Source organism: Aquarana catesbeiana, linkage group LG03, assembly GCF_042186555.1.
Source record: "Aquarana catesbeiana isolate 2022-GZ linkage group LG03, ASM4218655v1, whole genome shotgun sequence".
NCBI lineage: Eukaryota > Metazoa > Chordata > Amphibia > Anura > Ranidae > Aquarana > Aquarana catesbeiana.
The window spans coordinates 645,774,047-645,791,214 of NC_133326.1; the positions used below are offsets into that span (position 1 = coordinate 645,774,047).

At 42.6% G+C, this 17,168-nt stretch overlaps 1 protein-coding gene across 3 annotated transcripts in view; it reads right to left on the reverse strand.

The window, feature by feature from the left end:
* Window positions 1-17,168, reverse strand: part of SLC44A2 (solute carrier family 44 member 2 (CTL2 blood group)) — a 143,238-nt gene that overhangs the window by 55,143 nt on the left and 70,927 nt on the right. The window lies entirely within an intron of this gene.

The following is a 17,168-nucleotide window of genomic DNA, read 5'->3' on the forward strand; positions in this document are numbered from 1 at the left end:
TTAGAAATACCACACTATCCTTCTTCCCAAAGAGGTCAGAATGGGAAGTGTCAATATGCCACAAAGAGCACACACAAATATATTAAAAATTACAACATAGATCATTAAAAACTACAGATGATCGCTGCCATATGTATTTGTATGTAAGTAGCTTCAGATTGTCACGAAACGTGTCGCTCTGTTACGCCAATCTCACTTCTTCAGGATCCACGCCTTTTATACAATATACGCAACCAAAATTTATCTATAGAAATTCTGGGGGCTCAATCCATACACTGAGGAGACAGTGACGTCACCCTCTAATATACAAGATAGTAGGACCAAATCCAAGGAATATCAAATGAGGGGGGGGGGGTGAATCCCCGCTATTCACCAATGCCCAAGAAAAATCTGACTATATAGGGCATACAAAAGCATCATCCAGCTATCTGAAGTGTTTGAGAAGCCCCACTCAGCCTTAGCACTGATTATCGGATCCACATGGTCTCTCAAAGGATTTTCATTAGTGCCTGTGGAACCAATGCTAAGTGCTGAGCAGGGCTAATCAAACACTTCAGATAGCTGGATGATGCTATTGTAGGTCATATATATATATTTTTTTTTTTCTTGGGCATTAGTGGACAGCGGGAATCCCCCCCGACTTCATATTCCTCAGATTTGTGCTCGGAATTGGTTTATCTTCGATTCCAGATGGTGACATCACTGTCTCCTTAATATGCGGATTGAAACCCCAGAATTTCTATAGATGAAGTTTGGTTGTATATACCATATAAAAATAGTATATGTAACCAAACCAAATCGCAGAGCGCCGCCATTACCAGTAAAAAAAAAAAACAAAAAACAATAAAACTTTTTTTTAAAGTCCCTAAATCGATCCCCTATTTTGTAGACGCAATAACTTTTGCGCAAATCAATATATGCTTATTGCGATTTTTTTTTACCAAAAATATTTAGCAGAATACACATTGGCCTAAACTGGTGAATAAATTTGTTTATTTTTTAATTTGGGATATGCATTATAGCAAAAAGGTAAAAATTTTGTCTGGGTACAGTGTCGCACGACCGCGCAGTTGTCAGTTAAAGCAAAGTAGTGCCGTATCGCAAAAAATGGCCTGGTCAGTAAGGGGGTAAATCCTTCTGGGGCTGAAGTGGTTAACTGACCAAAAATGCAGCAAGCATGAGTTTTAACACCACAACAGAAACACATGGGACCAGCGTGGAGACATACATAGAATTTAAAGGGATACATTTTTCTTGAGCTTTTCCTGCACAAAAAAAAAAAAAAAGGTACCAATAATGGCCGACAAAATCATATTCATTTAGCATATTAAAAAGTTGAACATAATACAATAATATATTTTTTTAAAACTTTCATTTTTAGCCAAATGCATCCTGCATTTTCAGTACAAAAATTCACATTTGGTGCACCTCTAGCTATGGGACAAGAAGTGAAGCGAAATCCCTGTAATGGAATAGAAGGGGGGGGGGGGGAATAAAAAAAAAAGAAGAAGGGAAGAACAAGTGAAGAAGTTTTGTCTATAGTTCTACTTTAAGGGCCAGTTCACACCAGTCCAGTGTTTTTTTCTACATCAAAAACGCATGGGAAAATAGGTTATATGGTTTCTAATTACATAGTTCACACCAGTGCTGTCAGTTCCAGAAAAAAAAAAAAAAAAAAAAAAAAGAAAAGTAGAACATTTTACTGGAATGCAGTAAAACGCATCAAAAACACACTGGACCCTAATAAAGTAAAAAAAATAATAATAAATAAATGCACCTGGAATGCATCAACACCACACCAAAAACACGCATGCAGAAAACGCATCTGGAAAGGATCTGGAGTGCGTTTTTATGGTGTGAACTGACCCTAGGAGATATTTTCCCTCACTTTCAGCTGATAATGGTTTCACAGATAAGGATTCTACATGCCCCTTACTCTACTAGAACAAACATTTTTTGTCTGTATTGTGGTTGTAGGTTTCTTAACTTGTCAGCAGATCAGGAAGGGAGAGTAAAAATCTTATGGAGCCCCAAATAGCAGTAAAACCCTGGCAGAGGTTCTAATCCTTCCCCACTCTATCCAAAACAAAAAAGGAACATAGTTTTGGCTGGTCATACACGCTCACATGAGCTCCCTTCCATCCCAGATTTCTGATTGTAATTACTCCAAAAACATCAGGACTTGGGAAAGGGGAGCCATTTAAATAATTTGCTGCAGAAAATAAACCCGCTTCGCTCCAGGAGGACACCTTTCTACATGTTGTGGTCAGTAAAGCTGCGCAGCCAAGTAACACATTCTATTTAAGTTCACTGGTGAAGAGAAGCCCAGTTTGGCAATGTAATGACAGCCTGTGGGTGGAAAAAATAATGGCTTCATTCCCTGTTCACGAGCCTATATTATGTGTACGATCCGCAGCCTGCGTGTTCAGGCCAAGTCACTTCTCCTTTGTGCTGCAGACGGCTGGCCATAATTAGAGGGTGTAAGAGGGAGAGAGGAGGAGGAGGAGAAGGACCCAGATGTTTGGCAGCAATGGAGCTGGATAGAGTTCTATCCAACACAGCAAGAGACCAAGGAGGGAGAGACATGTGTAGGACACAGATCAGAAGAGAAGAATACAGTCATCCCAGAAATATTGGGAGAATATACAGGGAGATTCAGGAGTCCTGGACTGTGTGACGATACCCTCTGGTTAGTGGCACGGCTTCCAAAATTGAAAAAAAAAAAAAAAAAAGCGGGCAGTGAGGGCTCAAGGGGCAGCTGCTTTGGGCCCCACAACAATGACTGGTCCTAGGGTAGCTGCCGCTTTTGCCCTGTGTTAAAGTGGATGGATGTAAACCTACTCTCATCATTTCTAAATTACTTCCATAGCGCTGATCTATAAAGGATATACATGTAGGGTTGCCACCTCATCCCTTTAAAACTGAACACATATTAAATTACACAGGTTCTGTGGATGATTAACCACTTGCCACCCAGGCCAATTCTGACATTTCTCTCCTACATGTAAAAGTCATCATTTTTTTGCTAGAAAATTACACAGAACCCCCAAACATTATGTTTTTGTAGCAAAGACCCTAGAGAATACAATGGCGGTTGTTGCAACTTGTTATCTCGCACAGTATTTGCGCAGCAATTTTTCAACTGCTTTTTTTTGGGGGAAAGAAACAGTTTTGTACAAAAAAAAAAAAAAAAAAACAAAAAAAAAAAAAAAAAAAAAAAAAAAAAACAGTAAAGTTAGCCCAATGTTTTTACATATTGTGGAAGATGATGTTACGCTGAGTAAATAGATACCCAACATGTCACGCTCCAAAACTGCACATGCTCGTGGAATGGCGCTTAAAAATACTTAATAATCCCCATAAGCGATAGGCTTGATATATTTTTTTTTACTGGTTACATGTTTTGAGTTACAGAGGAGATCTAGGGACAAAATTATTGCTCTCTCTCCAACGTTCGTGTCGATACCTCACATGGTTTGAACACAGTTTTCATATGTGGGCGGGATTATGTATGCGTTGGCTGCGTGCGTGCACACGGGCGCTTTACATTTTTTTTTTTTTTTATTGTTAAATTATACTTTTTTATTTTGACACTTTTTTGGAAAAAAAAAAAAAATTGATCACTTTTATTCCTATTACAAGGAATACAAACATCCCTTGTAATAGGAATATGACAGGACAGGTCCTCTTTATAGTGAGATATGGGTTCAATAACACCCCACATCTCACCACTAGGCTGGGAAGCCTGAAATAAAAAAAAAATAAAAAATAAACTGGTCACCGCTTCCCAGCCGAAGCGGCGCCATTTTTGAATGCAGAGGCCGGGCGTGACGTCATAACATCGCGCCTGGCCTCCGACAATCATAGAGACTCCGGCGACCATCTGGTCCGCCGGAAATCTCTATGATCAACATCTGGGGCCGGCAGATCCTCTGTCCGACTCACCAAACATATCGGTGAGTCAGTAGAAGCACCGGAGGGCGGCAGGAAGGTGTCCCCTCTTGCCTCCCGTAAGAATGATCAAGCGGCGGAACAGCTGCTATGATCATCCTTATGGTGTAGGGAATCGCTGTCTGAAAACGGCAATATCTGAATGAGGTCTGCAGCTACCGGCATCATTCAGATATACCCGCTCAAAGTCCGTCACGTCATATGACGGCGGGCGGGAGTGAGGCAGTTAAGGTGGTAATTAAACTCCCTTGTTGCCTTATCTGCATTAAATTAGCCTCAGAACCTGTGTAATTCATATGTATTCAGGTTTAAAGGGATGAGGAGGCAACTCATACATATATATATATACCTATATACCTCCTGCATGTATCCTTATCTGTCAAAATATCTCCCCTTTAGCTGTTTGGAGCCCTACAATACTCCGGATTCTGTGGGTGGGTCTGTTGTCCAGGGATTTCGGTGGGTGGAGTCGTGATGTCAGTAGAATCCCCGCCCACCTCTACACTCCCCCTTGGCCAGGCATCAATATTTCTTACACTGAGCTTCTGCTGCTCTTGTGGATTATGCACCATGATCACGAACATCCAGTCAAAACCCAGGAAAGTCACCACATGACTTCAGCATGCCCAATGATGCTGAGGTGAGGAGCAGCCAATCCTGAGAGAGCTGGAGAAGAAAGGAGGGGGGGGGGGGTGTGAAGTACACAGAATGCCTCTCTCACACTTGAGCATGAGATAAGGAAAATCGCCTGTCAGTTGCAGCAAGGGGGAAGAAACAGACACCTATTTCTCTGTGTCTGTTTTTATCTTGCTGAAGAAAGCTAAGAGGATTGCTCAGAGCTGGATTAACTCTTCGTGGCAAGACTGGACTGGGCACAGATGAAATGACATCCTCTGCTGTAACAGATGAGTCTTAATTAAAAATATTTTTTAGAATCTTAAAAAGATGGCCTCTGACCTTCTGTCAAGTTAATTATATATTGTTAACCACTTGCCTACTCTGACACTTTTCTCCTACATGAAAAAATATTTTTTTTTGCTAGAAAATTACATAGAACCCCCAAACATTATGTATGTTTTTTTTTAGAAGAGACCCTAGATCAGGGATATGCAATTAGCGGACCTCCAGCTGTTGCAGAACTAAAATTCCCATGAGGTATAGCAAGACTGACAGCCACAAGCATGACACCCAGAGGCAGAGGCATGATGAGCCTCTGCCTCTGGGTGTCATGCTTGTGGCTGTCAGTCTTGCTATGCCTCATGGGAATTTTAGTTCTGCAACAGCTGGAGGTCCGCTAATTGCATATCCCTGCCCTAGAGAATACAATGGCGGTTGTTGCAACTTTTTATCTCGCACGGTATTTGCACAGCAATTTTTCGAACGCGTTTTTTTTTTTTTGGGTGGGGGGGGGGATTAATGCATAAAAGAAAAAGTAAACTTAGCCCAATATTTTTTCATAATGTGAAAGATTGTGTTACGCTAAACAAATAGATACCTCACCTCACGTTTCAAATATGCACACGCTCTTGGAATGGTGCCAAACTCCGGTAATTAAAAATCCCCATAGGCGACGCTTTAACATTCGTTATGTTTGAGAAGCTCACAGTGTGCAGTGAAATCATAGCTGTAGTATGAACAGATAAGACATAACAAAACATAGAAAAATATTATCCATTTGTCCTTGCATTGATCTATGCAGATCAATGCAGCTGAACGAAGATGGTGTGAATGAGACCCAAAACCCAACTGAATGTGACCTACCTAAACAAGAACAAAACAAGAACTAGAAAGATTCCCTCACATCAATCAGCACCTAATATCAGGAATTTAGAACATAGAAATGTCTTGTTGTCTGCGGCAACAGTCAAAATCTCCCATCCTGCACTGGAAACAAGAGAATCTGGTTGCTATGGGTAACAAGGACTGGTTATATGGCAGACAGGCAGGAACTTCATGGAAGGAAGCAAAGTAGCGGCTTCTTGCTTTAATGCTGGAGGCTTATAAAAGTTTAAAACTGACCACACCCAATACAGATTTATTAGTCACTTCTTGTACTGGGAGGGGACACCAGCCCTATTCCAAATAGAGACTTATGTATCATCCTTTAGACTAGATTCACAGCTGTCCATTCTCTGAAAAGTAATGGACAGTGGATCGCTTTTCAGAGTACAGCTAAACAGACGCTGTCAGGTGTTCAGGCAGGTTCACAACAGAAATCACACTGGATGGTGCTGCATGTTCTGGAGCAGTTCACATACGTTTCAGTGCAGTTTGAATGGTCTCAAATCGCACTACACCAAAAAGTAGAAAATGCACTATTTTTGGAAACTCGCTGTAACCGGATCGCATGTTATTTGCGATCCGGTGCAGGCAAAAGCACTGCATTTGGGGTGTCGTTAACATTGACGCCTGCTGCAGGTCACAACTGCAGTACGGTGTGGAAAAAGTGCTCAGAACGTGGGTTTCCCACACAGCGTTCTGGTGTGAACTGACCCTGCAGGAGGAAACCCCGTCACCTAATGACAATGACCCAAAACACATGACCAAGGCAACAAAGGAGTGTCTCAAGAAGAAGCACATTAAGGTCCTGGAGTGGCCTAGCCAGTCTACAGACCTTAATCCCATAGAAAATATGTGTGGGGACATGAAGGTTCGAGTTACCAAACGTCAGCCTCAAAACCTTAATGACTTGGAGAGGATCTGCAAAGAGGAGTGGGACAAAATCCCTCCCGAGATGTGTGCAAACCTGGGGGCCAGCTACAAGAAACGTCTGACCTCTGATTGCCAACAAGGGTTTCTCCACCAAGTACTAAGTCATGTTTTGCGCAAAGGGTCAAACACTTATTTCATTAAACAATTTATAACTTTTTTGAAATGCGTTTTCCTGGATATTTTTGTTGTTATTCTGTCTCGCGCTGTTAAAATAAACCTACCATTAAAATTATAGACTGATCAATGCTTTGTCATACTTTTCCCCCCTCACTGTACATACACACGGAAGACAACAGTGGTGGATGATCGCAGGATCCTCTCTATGGTGAAGAAAAAAAAAACGATTTAGACCCCATTCACACAGGGACGACTTGTCAGGCAACCTAGTCGCCTCCCGTTCTGTACTATGGAGCCGTTCTAAGGGGAGCGACGCAAGTCGCTCCGACTTAGAAAAAGGTTCCTGTACGACTTCAGGGGCGACTTGCATAGACTTCTATACAGAAGTCGCCTTGCAAGTCGCCCGGGCAGTCGTTTGCAGGTCGCCTCGCTGAGGCGACCTGCAAGTCGTGTTGCCCCTGTGTGAATGGGGTCTTACAACATCCAGACAAGTGAAGGACACTTGGAGGTGGGCATATCATTGTCAAAGTCTACAATCAAGAGAAGACTTCAGGAGAGAAAATACATTGGTTTGCACCTCGTGGTGAACCCTTTCATAAGCCTGAAGAATAGAAAAGCCAGATTACACTTTGCTAAAAAAACAAAACAAAAAAATAAAAAAAAAAAAAAAAAAAACACACCTCTAAAAAACCAGACCAGTTCTGGAAAAGCATTCTTTGGACGGATGAAACTAAGACTAATCTGTACCAGAATGACGGGAAGAAAATAGCGTGGAGAAGGCTTGTAACAGCTCATGATCCAAAGCACACAACGTCATCTGTAAAACATAATGGAGTGTGATGACCTGGGCATGCATGGCTTCCAGTGGCACTGGGTCATTGGTGTTTATTGATGATGTGACAGAAGACAGAAGCAGCCGGATGAATTCTGCAGTGTTTAGAGATATACAGTCAGCCCAGATTCAGCCAAACACAGCAAAGTTGATCGGACGGCGCTTCACAGCACAGATGGACAATGATTCAAAACACACTGCAAAAACAACCCAGGAGCTTTTGAAGGAAAAAGAAGTGGAGTATTCTGTAATGGCCGAGTCAATCTCCCGATCTCAACTCAATTGAGCATGCATTTCACTTGCTGAAGGCAAAACGAAGGGCAGAGAGACCCACAAAGAACAACTGAATACAGCTGCAGTTAGAGCAGTGTTTGTCAACTCCAGTCCTCAGGACCCACTCACAGGCCAGGTTTGCAAGATAACTGAAATACATCACAGGTGAAATAATTTACTGTTCAGTGATTGCAGTATTCTAGTCTGCATCTCCCCAAGGTAATACTTAAAATCTGGCCTGTTAGTGGGTCCTAAGGACAGGAGTTGAGAACCACTGAGTTAGAGCCTGGCAAAGCATCAGAAAGGAGGAAACCCAGTCCTTGGCAAGGTCCATGGGTTCCATGCTTCAGGCAGTCATTGCCGGTAAATTATTCTCAACAAAATATTAAAAACAAACATTTTATTTAGGATTATATTTCATTTGTCCAATTACATTTGAGCTCCTGAAAATGGGGGTTTGGGGGGGGGGGGGGGGGCGGTCAGGGGTGGGTGGGACTGTGTATAAAAATGGTTGCAGTTGCCAAAATTTGTACTTGATATTTCTGTTCAACCCCTTGAATTAAAGCTGAAAGTGCGCTTTAAAAAAAAAAAAAAAAAAAAAAAAAAGGTAAAACATTTTGTAAATCAGTAATTTTTCTCCTTCACTGATGTGCGCTGATTGGCTGCACTGATGAGGCACAGACAGGCATCAAGGCAGCACTGGTGGGGCTGCGCTGATAATCATTGCACTTACGTCATAGGCTCTTCACTGTGATCAGAAATGCGGTGTGTCGGATCGCCCCGCTGTGTGCCGCCGGGGGCAGCATGTTCGTATAATGTCCTTCAGATGTCCAATCAGAACAGGAAAGCCACCACCTGGTCATCATTTTGCTATAGGCCGGGCGGGATGTGGTTAGAACAACATTGCGAGTTGACAAAGACACGTGTGCAAGTCTCAGCAGATGTGTCTTTGTGGTTCATGGACATTAATTACAGAGATGGAAGTTGCTGTCCAGTTCTGGAGAGCTAAAGGGAAAAAAAAAAAAAAACCACAACTTTTCCTTGGAAGATTTCCATGTAGAGTATTCTCTGCTATACAGAACGAACAAGCAACGATAGATGACGCTCATAGTCAGAGCCCGGGGCATATTCACAGAGCAGTGACAAGCTGAGACATTGCTGGGATTACGACTATACTATAGTTATTTACTTATCCACCCACACAATCATTTACTGTTATTTAAGAAGAGCTCCAGGCAAAGTGGGACAGAAAAGAGGAAAAGGGTCATAGACAAAAAAAAAAAAAATGTAAAACCACACAGACGGGTTCTAACCCTCTCACAATCCTAAACATCAAACAAGAAAATAATTAGGCTGAGGTTCAACTTGGAACTTTAAAAAACTATATCACACTCATTCAAAAATATATAACCCAGGGTTCAACAAACCCCAGGCACCAGGGGGCAATGGCGACAAGAAAAATTTGTGCTGCTGCCCAAATGCTGCACACACGTCCGCTCTCCTCCCCTTCTTGTTGACCTGGAAGTGACGGGTCCCCGTTGACAGTTTACCCGGCTAAAGAATGTAATGCAGAGCGATGTGCATTACATTCAGTGGAGAGCAGGGGAGAACCTGTCACAAAAAAAATAAATAAAAAATAAAAAGGGTAAGAGCACACTTTTTTTTTTTTTTAATTGTATAAAAATGAAACTAAAGCTACACCTAAGCACATAAACCCAACCCCCTATTAAAAAAAAAAAAAAAACAGAACAAATCAAACCCCCCATCATACACGCATGTACAGACTGCAATACACAGGTTACATATGGCCACGCACGCCGGAATGAGAGCAATAATTTTAGCACCAGACCACCTTCATAAGGCTAAACTGATGACCTATAGGGGGCTTTAAAGCTTCGCCTATAGAAAATGATGTTGCCATTTCACAGATGCACACTTTCAAGTTTTGACATGGTGGGTATCTATTTACTCGGTGCAACCCTCAGCTTTTATTGCAGCAATATCGCAACACACAACAAAATTGGAACTACCACTATTTTATTCTCTAGGGTGTCTGCTTTCAGAAAAAATTATATGTAATGTTCAGGCCTAAAATGTTTTTTTTTTTTTAAAAATGTGTGTGCTGAAGAAATTACACTTTCCTACAATATAAAGTAGTGAGTGTACAGCTTGTATAACAGTGTAAATTTGCTGTCCCCTCAAAATAACTCAACACGCAGCCATTAATGCTGGCAACAAAAGTGAGTACACCGCTAAGAGTGCCTTCATACCGGGGCATCGCTGTTTAAGTGTCGCTATTTCCGGTCATCTCCGCCGCTTACCGGAGCCTTCGGTAGCAGTAGAGGCAATCGCGTCTTTCCCCCCCGACAGGCATGGAGCCGAGTGAAGGAAAGATGGCCCCCCCCCACTCATCTCCATAACATTGAATGCCTGAAGCGATGTCAAACGTCACTTCCGCCCAATGGTCTTCAAGGGGAAATTTTTTCATTAAATTCTTTTTTCTTTAATTTTAGTGTAAATGTTAGATCTTTTTGACCCCAGATCTCACATTTAAGAGGTCCTGTCATGCTATTATTCTATTACAAGGAATGTAAACAATGTTTGGGTCACTTTTGTTCCTTTTACAAGGGATGTTTACATCCCTTGTAAAAGGAACAAAAGTGACCCAAACATTTGTTTTTAAAAGAACAGTGTAAAAATAAAAGTAAAATAAAATAAAATAAAATAAAATAGGAAAAAAAAAAAAAAAACCCCATTTAAAAAGCGCCCCGTCCCGCCGAGCTTGCACGCAGAAGCGAGCGCATATGAAAACGGTGTTCAAACTACACGTGAGGCATCGCCGCGATCGTTAGAGCGGGAGCAATCATTTTAGCACTAGACCTTCTCTAACTCTAAAACATGCAACCTTTAGAAATTTTTAAACCTCGCCTATGGAGATTTTTATGGGTCAAAGTTTGTCGCCATTCCATGACCGGGCGCAATTTTGAAGCATGACATGTTGGGTATCCATTTACTCGGCATAACATTATCTTTCACAATATAAAAAAATAAATAAATAAATAATTGGGCTAACTTTACTGTTGTCTTGTTTTAAGTCAAAAAAGTTTTCTAAAAGATTGCGCTTGTAAGACTGCTGCGCAAATACGGTGTGACAAAGTATTGCAACGACCGCCATTTTACTCTCTAGGGTGTCTGAAAAAAAAAAAAATATATATATATATATATATATATATATATATATATATATATATATATATATATATATATATATATATATATATATATATATATATATATATATATATATATATAATATGTTTGGGGGGGGGTCTAAGTAATTTTCTAGCACAAAGAACTGATTTTAACTTGTAAACAGCAAGTGTCAAAAAGAGGCTCGGTCCTTAAGTGGTTAAAGGGGGGGAGGGGGGGGGATTAAAAAAGCACCCTACGGTCTTTCAGCATATCTCCAAAGAGGAATGGTCTCTATTCTGCACAAAGCAATGCAGTGCTTTGAGCTCTTGTATTGCCAGTCATCATGTCTATCCAACTCCTCCCAGAAAAACATTTTTCCCCCCTGTTACCTACATATTCTTTACAAGAGCGGCACGATCACGACAGTCACTGGTGTCTAGAGCTGCTTGATTCTGGCTAAAATGAGAATCACGATTTTTTTGCTTAGAATAAAGATCACGATTCTCGTGGCGTAACATCATCTTTTACATTATGCCAAAAATTTGGGCTAACTTTACGTTTTTTTTTTTTTTTGTTTTTTTAATTCATTGAAGTGTATTTTTCCCCCCAAAAAATTGCGTTTGAAAGACCGCTGCGCAAATACAGTGCAACATAAAATATTGCAACAATCGTCATTTTATTCCCTAGGGTCTCTCTCTCTCTCTCTCTCATGGTTGTTGTGATAAACTTGGCAGGCTGCCCGTTTTTTGTTTTTTTTTCTTCTTCTTTTGATCACTAAGTGAGCAGAGAACTCTCTACACTTGTTACACGAATGAATCGGGAAATTCTGAATAGAGATCGTGAGGGGGGTTGAATTGAGAACACGATTTTTTAACGATTAATCGTGCAGCTCTACTGGTGTCACAGGACAAGTCCATACATCATCCATGCTCTTCATGTTAACCAATGTAGGGCGTTACATTACTTTTGAATGATTAACACTGTAACCGCAGTCTGTGACTCACTGATGAGGTTGTTTGTCGGGAGCTGAGAGATCCTAAGAGACAGGGACTCCGATATCAACAATCTCAGGCACCAGCCACACCTAACTGTGCAAGCCGGTCTGATCTCTACCTAGTACAGTACTTTCTCCTGAACTGTACTCCAGACAAGGTAATCACCAGATAGATAACCACTGAAAGAGCCAAAATGGGACCATCACATCATGCATTTGAAGGCGTGGAAGCAAAAAAAGTTAGAATTTCTCACTACGCAATTTTTTATTTATGGAGCTTCATTAAAATGATAAATGTGCTTCTCCGCTCCGTCTTCAGAGAACAGGCAACACGCCAACATTCCTGCCCTTCAAAAAAGGTGTACAAGCAGAATTGTCGAAATTCTTAGAGGTCATGCCACACAATTCTAAATTTTTAGATCTTTATATGTATGTGCATAATTAGAGAGAGATAGAGATCTACTTGATCTGAACACTGATAAAGGCAAAGATCACCAGGCACAATGTCCAATTGTTAGGGCTGGTTCACACCAGAAAGGCATGTTCCATGTCTGTTCCCTGCACCCTGTGTTCAAAACCCACTGCCTCTGATCTACTGCGGGCGATTATATATTGTTAACCCCAAATGTAGATCACAAAATCAGGAGGACATAAAAGTATTACAAGGGAATGCAGGCATCAGGAGGGCGTTGAGCCCAGAATGCAGGCATCAGGAGGGCATTGAGCCCAGAATGCAGGCATCAGGAGGGCATTGAGCCCAGAATGCAGGCATCAGGAGGGCATTGAGCCCAGAATGCAGGGATTGGGGATGGGGGATGATGTGAAGGGTGGTAGAGGATACTGCTATGGGCGTGGCCCTGCCTAGAACAGTGTTCACTGCCCCCTTCACATCAACCCTCCCTCCCCTCCCCCCCCCCCCTCACACAGTAGTGTCCTCCCTCTTCCCCTTCCATAGCATCCTACCTGTGCACACCAGACCAAGAGGCAGCACAGTTCTGTACAGGGGGCGGGAGCAGGAGCTGGCCGAGTGACTTTTTATATTAACAAGCTGGTGATTGGTTGCTTAGGACCTACTAACCAACCACCTGTGGGTTAACTAGAAAAGTTAATTTGGTCAGCCTGAGCTGTGCTGCCCTCTGCTGTTCACGGATGACAGCGTCGGAGGAGGCTGTCTCATAATGTATAGTATACTGTACACTCCGGCTCAGCTTCCTGCTTTGCAGCGTTACATAATGGCGAGGTTTTACTGCTCCTTCTCACAGTGCAAAACTGACCATACAGTCTTGAATTTTGTTCCTGATGAACCTGCCAAAATTTGCTCTGTGGGAATCCAGCCACTTCCCACCCAACATCCCTCTATTAAAAAAACAAAAAAAAACAAAATTAAGCTGGGTAAAAAAAAAAATGTTAGCATCCAACCAGTTCCAATACCCAGCTTGGGTATGAGGTCAGCTGGCACTTGTCAGAACACAATAGCCGCAGCCATCCATATCATGTAGCGTGGATGGAGGAATCTGTTAGCTCTACTGTATTTGGAGGGCCGGACTTACCATTGGGCTTGACTGGGCTCAAGCCCATAGGCCCCGGCCAACAGGGGGCCCCGAGGGCCCCGCCCATCTCGAAAGCCGCCGAGATACACAGGACATCCGGCTCTGTATCTGGCGCCATTTTTAAACTGAAAGGCATCAATGACACTGGAGCAAGGCTACACTGACACTGACAAGGCTGCAGATGGACACTGATAAGGCTGCATTAATGGGCATTTCAATGTAAGATTTTTTCCTTAAAATTCCCTCCTAAACTTGCGTAATTATTTTATCCATTTTTATTGCTTTTATTAATCGTGGACCCAGGACGAATACCAGCACAGTATCCCCCACTTATACACTTATATATTATCTTCTTTTGTGAGTAGCCATTTGGCTGTTTTGTCTTGTCCAATTAAACAGAAGTTCTTTAATACTGCACTGAGTCTGGCGCACTTTGTCCTTTTCTATTTCTGTTTTATAGAGCTGTGCATATGTATAGAAGGTAGGGCCCGAAAGTGACTCAAGCCCAGGGGCCCCCACCACCCTTAGTCCTGCTTTGTGTATATGTGTATGGCCAGCTCAATCCTATGAACCAGTCAGCCCACTAAAAAGCAATACACTCCTAGTATCTCAAAAGCTGTTAAAAGTAGAGCTGTTGCCAGGCTTTAGATATTTACATATTTTTAAAGCATTTAAATGAGCTTTAACCAGATAAGACCTTGGGTGTGTCCCATAACGGGTAAAAACAGGAACATAGCTGTGAGCCAAGTTTGTATTTTGTTCAGCAGGCTGAGGACTACGAAGGCTCAGGTTTACACTGGGGCAGCTTCAAAGTTGCCCGATTCTGAAGCCGCCCCGTACAGCGCGGCTTGCAAATTAATTCTTTAATAGAAGTCGATCCAAGCTACTCCAAAGTCGCCCCCAAGTAGTGCAGGAACCTTTTTCTAAGTCAATTAGAACAGTTATATTGCACTGAATAGAACGCGACTAATGCCATGTACACACGAGCGGACTTCTCGTCGGTCTGAACTCCGAAAAACTTTTCAAAGGAGTTCCGACGAAACAGACTTGCCTACACATGATCCCACTAAAGTCTGATCGTTCCGAACGTGATGACGTACGACCGGACTAGAAAAGGAAATTAAATAGCTAGTAGCCAATAGCTGCCCTTGCGTCGTTTTCGGTCTGTCGTACTAGCATACAGACGTTTTTTCCCATAGGGATCGAGTCCGTCGGAAAGATTTGAAACATGTTCCATTTCTAAGGTCCGTCAGATTTTGCGACAGAAAAGGTCCGATGAAGCCCACAAACGATCGGAATGTCCGACGGATTCGTTCTGTCGGACCTTTTCTGCAGGAAAGTCCACTCGTGTGTACGTGGCATTAGGCCCCTTTCACACTGCCGCGATTTCGACGTGTTTTTAGGTAATGTCAAGTGTGAAAGTCGCCTGACAAGTCGCCCCAGTGTGAACCGAGCCTAAAGCCTCATGCACACTGGGTGCTTGGCTGTGGTGTTTAGGTGTGAGTGGAAAAAGCTGGATGGTGCACCAAGCATTACTTCCATGTAGGTAAGCATAAACCCAGGGGTAAAAGCCGGTCCCCATGGGCAAAAGCCAGTCCCCATGGGCATACCGTCCTAAACGCAAGTATCACACTGTGCATCATCCAGCCTTTCAGACTTTTACAGGCTGCCATTTCAACAAATGGGCTCTTCACAAGCATGTAATTCTTTACATGTAACCCTGTGCTGACAGCGCCAATTTTAAGGACAGAGTCTGGTTGGTTTTAAACTGTATGTGCTTTTTCTAGAGGCTAATCTACAAATCTCTATATCGAATATAACATTATATGGGTGATCAAGCTAGCAAAATCTGCCCCCCCCCACCTTTCTTCTACAATTAACATTGCCACCATTTTTTCCTATCTTTTGTTGCATCTCAGTGCTGCAGATCTCCTGCAGCCTTCTGGTCTACATACACTCTAGAATTTGCTGAATAGACTTTCTCAGGGCGTTTCCTTTTTGGTGACAACAATGGAGCACCTTCGTGCAATGTGTATTAAGCTGACCAAACAGGATTATTTTTTTTCTTTTTCCCTTTAACCAATGGGTTGAAAGAAAATATGAGTAGATTCCCACATCCACACATTTGATGTGGATGGGGGAATCCTCCCCACTGTGCTGTTGTATTCTGCAGGAGGGGAAGGCTCCCCACCGTCAGGATATAATGATCAGTGTTGCTGGCTATAGTTGGTGGCACTGATTGGGAATAACCTGACAAGCTTAGTACGCAGTCCATATTCCCATTGCACACATTCCTGGAAAGAGCTCTAAAAGTACCGGGTGCTGTAGCGAACGCCAGCTGGATGTTGGAACATGCACGATAATATAGATATTCGCCAGCACACCAAGGATCTTCAATTTCGTCCAAATGCCTTTTAATCAAAGGGTGATAACACCACAAAATAATGTAGTGAAAGTTGCAACGTTTCAGAGTCACGCAGGACCCCTTGGTCAGGCATGTCATCACATGCCTGACGAAGGGGTCCTGCATGACTCCAAAACTTTGCACTACATTATTTTGTTGGGTGATCTTTCTTTGATTAAAAACCATTTGGACGAAATTGAAGATCCTTGGTGTGCTGGCGAATATCTATATTAACTTGACAAGCTGGCTGTACATAAGGCAGCCCATAGGGGATTCGATCCTCTTTCATCGCGGGTGGAAGGAAGGAAAATTACTTGATCCCCCCCATCAACACATTCAGTGCTGGAGGAATGCCTCCCGCTGCGCTATAGTGTTCTGCTAGAGAGATTGACGACTTGGGTACAATCAGCCTGCACATACATGGTTCAAAATTTGGTCACTGCTGAACCGGCCGATATTCAATCCATTTATGACCATCTTTAGTATATCCATTTTTAGTCTTTATTGGAAGAGCGTGAGACTGTAGAACATTTGGGAGATGGGAACACTGAGGCCTGAGGCTGATGAAGGAAGCGTGGCTTGCTTCCGAAACGCTTTCCCATTGGCTCTCACGGCGGACGGACTGACAGCTCCTCTCTACACTCCTGCTGGAGATACACACTTCGGACCGATATCCGAACACCGGCCGGGCCATCCCGGCTTTACAGGGCAGCTCGACGCCAGCTCCCTCTGGACGGATCTCAGGCTGATCTCACTCTCTCTATACCATTTTAACTGTGGGCAGCTGAAGCTGTTGCCTGTTCACTTCCTGGATTCACACAGAGGCACACCTCCAGCTCTGCAGCTCTCATTGGCCCTCTTATGACTCACTTCCTGGCAAACTCTCACAAGAGTTAGAGAGAGAGAGAGCTGTGCATGATGTCATAAGCCTAGGCTTTTTACAAGACAAGAAACAGGAAGTGAGCTGTATAAGGTATTTACTGGCAAAAAAAAGGTTTTACTACCCAAAGTTAAAACAACAAGGGCAGAAGATTTAATAGATGGAAAGTTGAAAAAATATATCACTAAAGGTCCACTTTAATTGTATTCTACGACCACGGGATTGGCACAGAGATAGTGATTTAGTGTATTGTGCAACTACTT